Genomic DNA, 9,114 nt, shown 5'->3' on the forward strand with positions numbered 1-9,114 from the left:
GGAGGTGTAGATTCTGAGTATTTTCAGACCTGTACATCCAACTGGAGCCATTTTTACAGGATGCACCCATATTGAATAATGTACTCAACTATTTCATACAGATGTAAATAAAACCTTGGATTGGGTCGGTTTTGTCTTGTGCCAGGAGATTTCCCAGTGTAGGTCAAACATATATTTTAAAAAAGTTATGTGAACAGTAAACCATAAATACAGTACCAAATACAGTTCATCGGCACTCATAGCACTCACCAAAAGAGATATCACTGGCCCAGATTTATCAAAGGTGTAAAATAAAGACTGGGTAGTTAACTGCCCATAACAACCAATCACAGCTCCTCCTTCATTTTACCAGAGCTGAAAGCTGGGCTGTGATTGGTTGCTGTGGGCAGGTTACACCAGTCTATATTTTACCCCCATTGACGAATCTCCTCCATTGTTTTTAATCCTAATTGCTTTGTCTTGTTTGTGCCAGTCAGTTTATCAGAAAACAATAAAAGTAAATTGGTGAGTGCCACACATGTTTTTGCTCTCTTGTATGGAGTAAGGAAGCAGGGCCTATATTTGTTGGTCTATAGGTCATACAGACATAAGTAACTGGAGCATTCATGCTGATAAATACCCGCTCTGTAGTTTGCTTCAGCATAGACATTAGAAATGTTGCATGATCTAACTATTTATCTGACAATCAGAAAGAAATCGATATAGACTGGCAGAACATTTAGGTCTAGAGTTAGTTATTTTTCATGACATAATATGCCAAATGTGTATATGAAGGGGGCAAGGCAGGGTTAAAGGAGAAGTCCGACAATTTAAAAAAATTGTCAGACGGCAGGGGTGGGGGGAACAAAATAAACAATCATTACTTGCCTCTCCCCGTGCCCGCAAAGTGCCACATCACAGGCCCTGATACCACCTCCAGAAAGCATTTTCATCGAGTTCCACTGACTCAAGGCAAAATGCCTGTCATGGCTGATGGACTGGCCTCTCAGCCAATCAGTAACTGCAATGGCGTCCCTCTCCAGTCACTGGCTGGCTGAGCAGGCAGTCCATCAACCGGGTCGTGACATTGGCTGCAAAGAAGATCCTGGAGCTCCATGGGGGTCCCGGAGCTTTAATCCAGCAATGCAAAGGCACGTAGAGAGGTGAGTAGTGATTGTTTATTATGTCGTCGTCCCCGTCCCCCCCCCCCCCCCCCCCCCCCCGCCCCTGCCATTCACCAGTCTACTCCTTTAATATTTGACACGTGGACACCAGTTTGGCTGACAATAATGTAATCTCTTTGCCCACATTTTAAGAGTCTAATGTTGTGACCATGTAACAAATGGCATCTGTGTGTATGTATTAGTCAAGGCCATGGAATCTAGGGGGCACACATAATCCCACTGCCTATATGACTAGACCAGAACTTTAAAGACACTTAAATGCCCCATACAAATCTTGCATTGCTGCCCAAAAGCTTTAAATCACATCTCTTCTCCGAGCAATATCTCAGCTAAGAATAGGGGAATATGCTTCTGTCTCATCAGCCATTGTACATATTCCAGCAGTGCACACAATGCAAAGCAAATGCCGACTTCATATGGAGAAATTCAGTGTGATCTCCATGCAGATTTTCTTCTTCATAAAGTCTGCAATGTCTGAATATAGTTTTCAGTTTATTTAAAATCTCTCTTTATGGAGAAGTAAGGTGATTGGCGCTGTAGAAGTCTAAAGTAACAAAAATATGAATGAATAGTATTTTCAACAACTTTATAGAAGAGGTAAAAAATACATATTTATTGGAGTTTTGGCTTTTTTTCTCTTGCTTAATTATGTAAAACACTTCTTATCAATGTGATTATGAATGCAATGTGTGTAGTTTTCTGTCCTTACCTTTATATAATGTATCACTGTTTGTATGGGGATTGCTCTGCTTACTAATAAATACACTGTTGCATATAGAGGACTGTATTGCTTGGTTTGTTTTCTTTGTGACCCAATCACCTAGTTATTACACACTTTACATTCTAGAAAGGTACAAAGGGTATTGTATACAAATTGTATTGTTTTTTTATAGGCACTGCAGTTCATGGCTATGTTTACACAACGTCAAAAAATGAGAAAAGACGGATTTAAAAAGACGTCCGTTATTACCGCAATTTAATTGACTTCAATGCAATGCACTGAAGTCAACGGAATGACAGACGTCCACTGCACAAAATGTATAAAGTGACGGACGTTGTCTGTGCAGACGTCAAAATAACGATCATGACAATTATTTTCAAACGTCTTTTGCAAACAGAGGACATTGTTTTTTTGTTGTTCACTCACAGTTTTTCTTTTTTCACCGTGTTTTCACCATTTTTACTATTAAATTCAACTGACTTTTCAAGTTAAGACACAACCAAAGGCCAATTAGTAACCCAAGCTAGAATAATGTACCAACAACCGTCACTGCACTGACGGACAGCCAAACAGCGAAATGACGGATGTGATTTTTTCTTTTCAAAAATGGAGAGGCAAAAACGTTGTGTGAACATAGCCCCTGAAGGCGTATATATATATATATATATATATATATATATATATATATATATATTTTGCTGAGAAAATTTTTTTTGTGCAGTCAAAACTTGCTTGTGTGAAGCTCTGTGCTGAGACTCTCTTTGAACAAAGGGGTTGGACAGCCTTGAAGCAGAACAGGGAATACCAGAGCATAGAAGAAGTACCTAGAAAGAAGTGTTTAAAAGTTTGCTCCTTTCTGGGATGGGTTAGGGTATGTTCATATAGTCGACTACGCTTTTGAGTCCCGCACAAAAGCCATGTACCTCCGGCAAATGAGCAGCACACAGTCACATAATGACTCCGTCCTGCTCATTTAAGTCAATGTGGCCGTCGGCCGCACGGCGGGCTGCACGGCAGCATCCTTTTCTTACTGATTCCCGACGTGCAGCCCGACGTGTGGACAAAAACGCAATATGAACATACCCTTAGAGGGGCAACAATTTGGTGAAGACCCCGCTATATAGATACTCCAGTTTTGCTTATTTCCATCTTTGGTGCTACAGACCATTGGGGTTGCAGGGCCATTCCGTGCCCCCCTTCCCTGCTTGCGCACGATTTGCCGGAACAGTGTTGTTTGTTTGGGGACTCATGTGTATCAGAGACCTGCACGTGGTACATGAGGCAATATGGTTTGATCAAATTATATACTAACTTCTGATGTTGGTTTTTAATGTAGCTGAACAAGCTTTTGTATGAACCATGGGTGCGATGTGCAGCCATTTCTGTCCTTTAGGCTTGTCCAGAACTAGTATACACCTGCATAATTTACCATGCCAGGGTAGACGAATGGCAGACCATTAACAGGCAAATAAATTACAGTATATCAGAAAGATATATTGATAGCAAAAATAGTCCATTCTGATCGATGGTAGATCACTAAGATATGTGAGTGCGGATTGATTGCTAACCTGATCCATTATTGGAAAGCTTGAGATCTGCTATATATCACAGGAGGAATGCCCCAGATCACAGACAAACCAAACCAAACAATCTCAGTCCAAGTAATTTTTAAAGGGCTCCTCAAGTTAGGAATTTCCGTAATAAGAGAAATAACTTTATAAAGGAAAACTTTATATTTACTCAGGTTAGCTGCTCTTTGCTACATACCATGCAATACTATTATTCCCTGTACGGGGCAGTATTCATTGCCTCTCTGTATCTGGACTGGAACCTCTTCGGCCTACACTATCCCAGCAATAGTCTATGTAAGAGTCTTTTCTCATAGTCTATTAGCTGAGTGATTGGCACTGTTGCTTTGCAGCACTGGGATCAAATCCAACCAAGGGCAACATGGGCAAGGAGATTGTATATGCTCACTGTGTTTAGGTGGGTTTCTTCTGGTTAGCCCCTGTACTTCACAGATAGCTCAACTTTGAATTTAAATTGAGAATCTGACTGCGGATATATACGTTAGTGTTATATAAATGGAGTTATTATTAGCTGTCATCTACTCATAGACAATACTGCAATACTGCACTGCTTCATTCAGGCTCTCAGCCAGTTGCTTTAGTGGTTGGCTGTGGGCCCACTTTGGCACTTCGAGCAGTCACCTTTGGCATCTTGTGTGGCTACGCAGGACACTCCCCTAGGATATTACACTTAAAAAAAAACTCCTGTGAACACCATCAAGCCTCTCAATGTATGCACCACTAGATTGTTCTAGGGCTGTCTGGGCCAACACTAAGGGCCTATTCACAATACGGAATTGGCACTGAAATTTCGTGCGATTCCAACTTGGCGCCAAATCCTGCTTCTATCTGCTTGAATTGGAGGGCTTGCATGCCTCCGCTCAAAGAGTTGACATGCCAATTCTTTGAGCGGAGAGCAGAGGCACAGGAGCCCTCCCATTCAAACAGATAACCAAGGGGTAACCAAGGGGTAAAAGGTGCACAACAGAGTGGAAAAACAGCATGACTTGGCAAAAAAAGGAAAAAAACACTTACAACAATAATAATAATCTCATGGTAATTTTTGTAAGGGCAGATGCCAAGATGTTTACTTATCATGGAAGTTGGCTCAGGAGCTCCACTCCATGCTTGGCAGCTGGTGTCATCTAGCTTTGATGTTGGTCAATTAACCCCCTAGATGCAGTTAATGGTGACACATCTATATTAGTTCCCAATCACAACTAAATTTCAGGGTGCATATCGGTTTGCCTTGGCAATCTGAGGCCTTCTGAAGGTCTCTGTGGCTACCATGGTAGAACTCTTATATAAAATATCAACTATAAAAAAAACAAAAAAACATTCTAATTACCTCACTTTTTCCATTATTTAAATCACACTGTGCTCACTGTGCTCATCAGCCTGCTGCCTTTTAACTCTTTGCTGCTCCATGCCGCTCCTCCCCTGATGCTGGGAAAAGCTGGATCCAGTCCTGGGAAACTGGGAGAAGTGGTAAAAAGTAATAAAAAAAAGGTCCAAAATGACAATAAAATATACAGCTTACACACAGCTGTCACTCATTCAATTGTGTGTCCATCTTGAGGCTGGGTTCACACTATGTATATTTCAGTCAGTATTGTGGTCCTCATATTGCAACCAAAACCAGGATTGGATTAAAAACACAGAAAGGCTCTGTTCACACAATGTTGAAATTGAGTGGATGGCCGTCATATAATGGTAAATATTTGCTGTTATTTTAAAACAACGGCTGTTATATTGAAATAATGGCCGTTATTTACTGTTATATGGCGGCCATCCACTTAATTTCAACATTGTGTGAACAGATCCTTTCTGTGTTTTTAATCTACTCCTGGTTTTGGTTGCAATATGAGGACCACAATACTGACTGAACTATACGTAGTGTGAACCCAGCCTAAAAGGTACATACATGTGAAATGGAGCACTCACTCGAGAGTCCAGGACAGGTGTGTTTAATTCACTGGAGGGCCCTTCAGCAAAGATGTCAAGCTGTCTGGACCCACTGGAAGATCCCGATCCGAAGATCCAATGCTAGCAATCTGCAAAATGCGAACAAAGGGTGTTTCTTATTCCACACCTGTCGCAAAAGCCATTTCACTCAAAGTTCAGTGGTGATGAAGGTAGTCTATTATTTTGCCACTAGATGTCAGTATTTTATATGAATGCTCCTCTTTTTTTCAAATCTGTAGTAAGCAAAGGGTTACTGCTCCTCCTGTATTATGTATTTTATTGACCAATAGAGATACTCTTCTTGCCTAACCTATCCTTTCTCTCTTTCCTTTTGCACACATTCTTCTCCACCACTCACAGGGGCTTTCACATATCCCTGCAGGAGGTAGTCACTTGGTGGGAGGAAGTGTAGCTTCAGTTCTCCTCAGATACTTATGGGAGGAAGACACACACAGAGTAGGCATCCCTGCTGATGTTAAAGGGGTACTCCGGGCAAAATGTGTTTTTAAATATGTTATTACATAAAGTAAGTTATACAAATCCCTAATATACACTAATATACACAAATTTCCCTCAATTTTAGTAGTAAAGGCAGGCTCACTTCCTCAAAAAAAAATGTGACGTCACGTCTCAAGTGTATGCAGCAGCAGGGGGCGCATGTAGAAGTATAGAAAGGGAATAGACGTCTATTCTCCATTCCTCCCTCCCTCCCTGGGCTGGTAATGTCCCCCTCCCTCTGTCCCACCCCCCGCCCGGTCCTATTATAGTTGCTGCAGTGGCTCACCCCAACTAGCTGCCCCCTCTGAGCCCATCTCTCCCCTGGCCGGTCCCCTGCAGGAGCACTTACCCGCTGCCCCGTTCCAGCGGGGTGAGAGCTCATGCACGTACCCCCAACTTGCCGCCCCTCATCTGAGCACTGTGCCCGGTCCCTTGCACGAGTGCTCACCCGCCGCCCATCGGGGGGAATGCTCATGCACTTCCTCCTCCGAGTCTGCTCCCCTCCATCACAGCCCGCCGTCTGGCCCCGTGCAGAGCGCTCACCCGCCGCCGCCCTGTCCCGGCGGGGTGAGCGCTTATGCACCTCTTCCCAAGCAGCTGCACCTTCTCCCAAGCAGCTTGCTTCACTGTGCACGGAACCGGGTGGCCGGGTGAGCGATGAGGCTGGCTCAGATTGCTTCATCTTAGCGCTCACCCAGCCGCCCGGTTCCGTGCACGGTGAAGCAAGCTGCTTGGGAAGAGGTGCATAAGTGCTCACCCCACCAGGACGGGGCGGTGGCGGGTGAGCGCTCTGCACGGGGCCAGGGCTGTGATGGAGGGGAGCAGACTTGGAGGAGGAGGTGCATGAGCGCTCACCCCAAAGGGCGGCGGGTGAGCGCTTGTGCAAAGGACCGGGCACAGGGTGCATCAAGTTGGGGGTAGGTGCAGGAGCTCTCACCCCACCGGAACAAGGCGGCGGGTGAGTGCTCCTGCAGGAGACCGGCCAGGGGAGAGATGGGCTCAGAGGGTGCAGCTAGTTGGGGTGAGCCACTTTAACAACTATAATAGGACCGGGCAGGGGGGTGGGACAGAGGGAGGGGGACATTACCAACCCAGGGAGAGGGAGGGATGGAGAATAGACGTCTATTCCCTTTCTATACTTTTACATGCGCCCCCTGCTGCTCCATACATTTGAGACGTGACGTCACATTTTTTTGAGGAAGTGAGACTGCCTGACCTTCTAAAGTGAGGGAAATAGCACTATATGTGCATTTCCCATAATTAGTGTATATTAGGGATTTGTATAACTTTCTTTATGTAATAACATATTTAAAAACACATTTTGCCCGGAGTACGCCTTTAAGCCAGGGCCTGGCTCTGCCAGGACCCCTGTCCGGGACAGTCCAATTGTGTTGGAGAGTCTTAGACACACGTATATGAAGCAGCCAGAGATATTCAGTTCTTCTAGTCTATCTACTTCCACTATGCAGTGCTAGACACTACAACTAGGACAAGTCGGGGATAAACCCAGCCCATGCCGAGAACCACTCTACAAAGTGCAGAGCAGTATCCTAAGCTACAGAGGAACTAGCCTGGATAGGACAAAGCTACCAGAGGGTCTACGTATCCTATCTTGCAGTGCAGGTGACACTGGGACACGCTCGGACACTTAGCTTCACCCAGGTAACCACGACTGGGGCTTGTGTCACCCTATTAGGGCAGGTAACGTGACACTGTAGGGCAGAAGGTGGCCAGACAACACAGTCTAAACATAGGCACAAGTTAACTTCTCACTCTCAAGTATCTTTCAAGTATTCTTTTCTCAAGTTCCGGCACATTACTACTTTTAGTTGGAACTACCGACGCTGCTTCACTTTACTCTAAACTCTAACCTATACAAGCACCTCTACAACTACCTCTCTTATATTCAACATTTGCAAGTATCTCTCAGCACAGATTCAGTGAAGCACTTTAGTCTGTACCCAGATCAACTATCTATTGCCAAAGTGTTTATATTCTTAGAGAGACTGTTCAGTAAAGTCATTTTATTTATTCTACTGGGACTCTGTCTTCCTTGCACCTGTACCTATACACCTCCGCTACACGCCTTGGGTCATTTTTCCCTTTCTGTGGGTGGCAGTACCGATAGTCCGGGTGGGTCATTTGCCACTCAAGACTACCGTGACAGGAGCCCAAGGTTCCCATCACAACCCAGCAGGTCACCATCCATTGTTAAGCAGTACAGCCAGCCATACCATAAAAACAGGTATAACACCACACCTGGGTGGTGGATTGGCACTGGTGTCACGACATTACCATCACTGACTGAGCTCTACCCCTACACCGACTTACCACCATAGAAGTGGCGTCCCAACACTCCACCAGTCAGGAAGTAGAGTTACCACAGGTACATGTCAAAGTAACACCCATATGAATGACAGGACTAAAGTTTGTTCAGAAGAACATTGCCCAGAGCATCATACTGCCTCTGCCAGCATTTATTCTTCTCATAGTGCATCCTGGTGCCATCTGTTCCCCAGGTAAACGCGACACACACTCACCCAGCCATTCACAAGATTGATCTGACCAGGCCACCTGCTTTAATTGCTGCAGGATCCACTTGTGATGTTCGTATGCCCATTTTAGGCACTTTGAGCATGAGCATGACTGTTTTACTGTTTTCAGACCTTGGGGGGGGGGGGGGGATTTGCACAAAACTTATGTTTTTTGACACAACTTTGTGCAAATCATAGCAGAATGGAGATAAATGTATAAGCAAAATTCAGGGGCCCACCAGGGCATCCACCTGCATTGCATATGTTCTGACACCTTTCTATTGTAGCTTGTTCAGTAATATGTCTTATGGCAGCTCTTCAGGGCGATCAGACCAAACAGTATAGCCTTCCCTTCCTATGCACATAAATATTGGGCAATTGGGCAAATCAATTACACTTTGACTTCCTTGGACCACTTTTGGTCCATACAAACCTCTGCATACTGGGAACACCTCACAATACCTTTTGGAGATGCTCTGACCCTGTTTCCTAGCCATCATAGTTTGGTCCTTGTCAAACTTGTCAAAGTCACTCAAATCCTTTACATCTGCCCATTTTTTCTGCTTCTAACAAATTCACTTTGTTAACTGACCGTCCACTTTCTGCCTAATGAATCCCACCACTTGCCATTGGCGTGCCAGAAGCAATGTTATTCATCTCACCCG

Source organism: Dendropsophus ebraccatus, chromosome 7 (genome assembly GCF_027789765.1).
Source record: "Dendropsophus ebraccatus isolate aDenEbr1 chromosome 7, aDenEbr1.pat, whole genome shotgun sequence".
Classification (NCBI taxonomy): domain Eukaryota; kingdom Metazoa; phylum Chordata; class Amphibia; order Anura; family Hylidae; genus Dendropsophus; species Dendropsophus ebraccatus.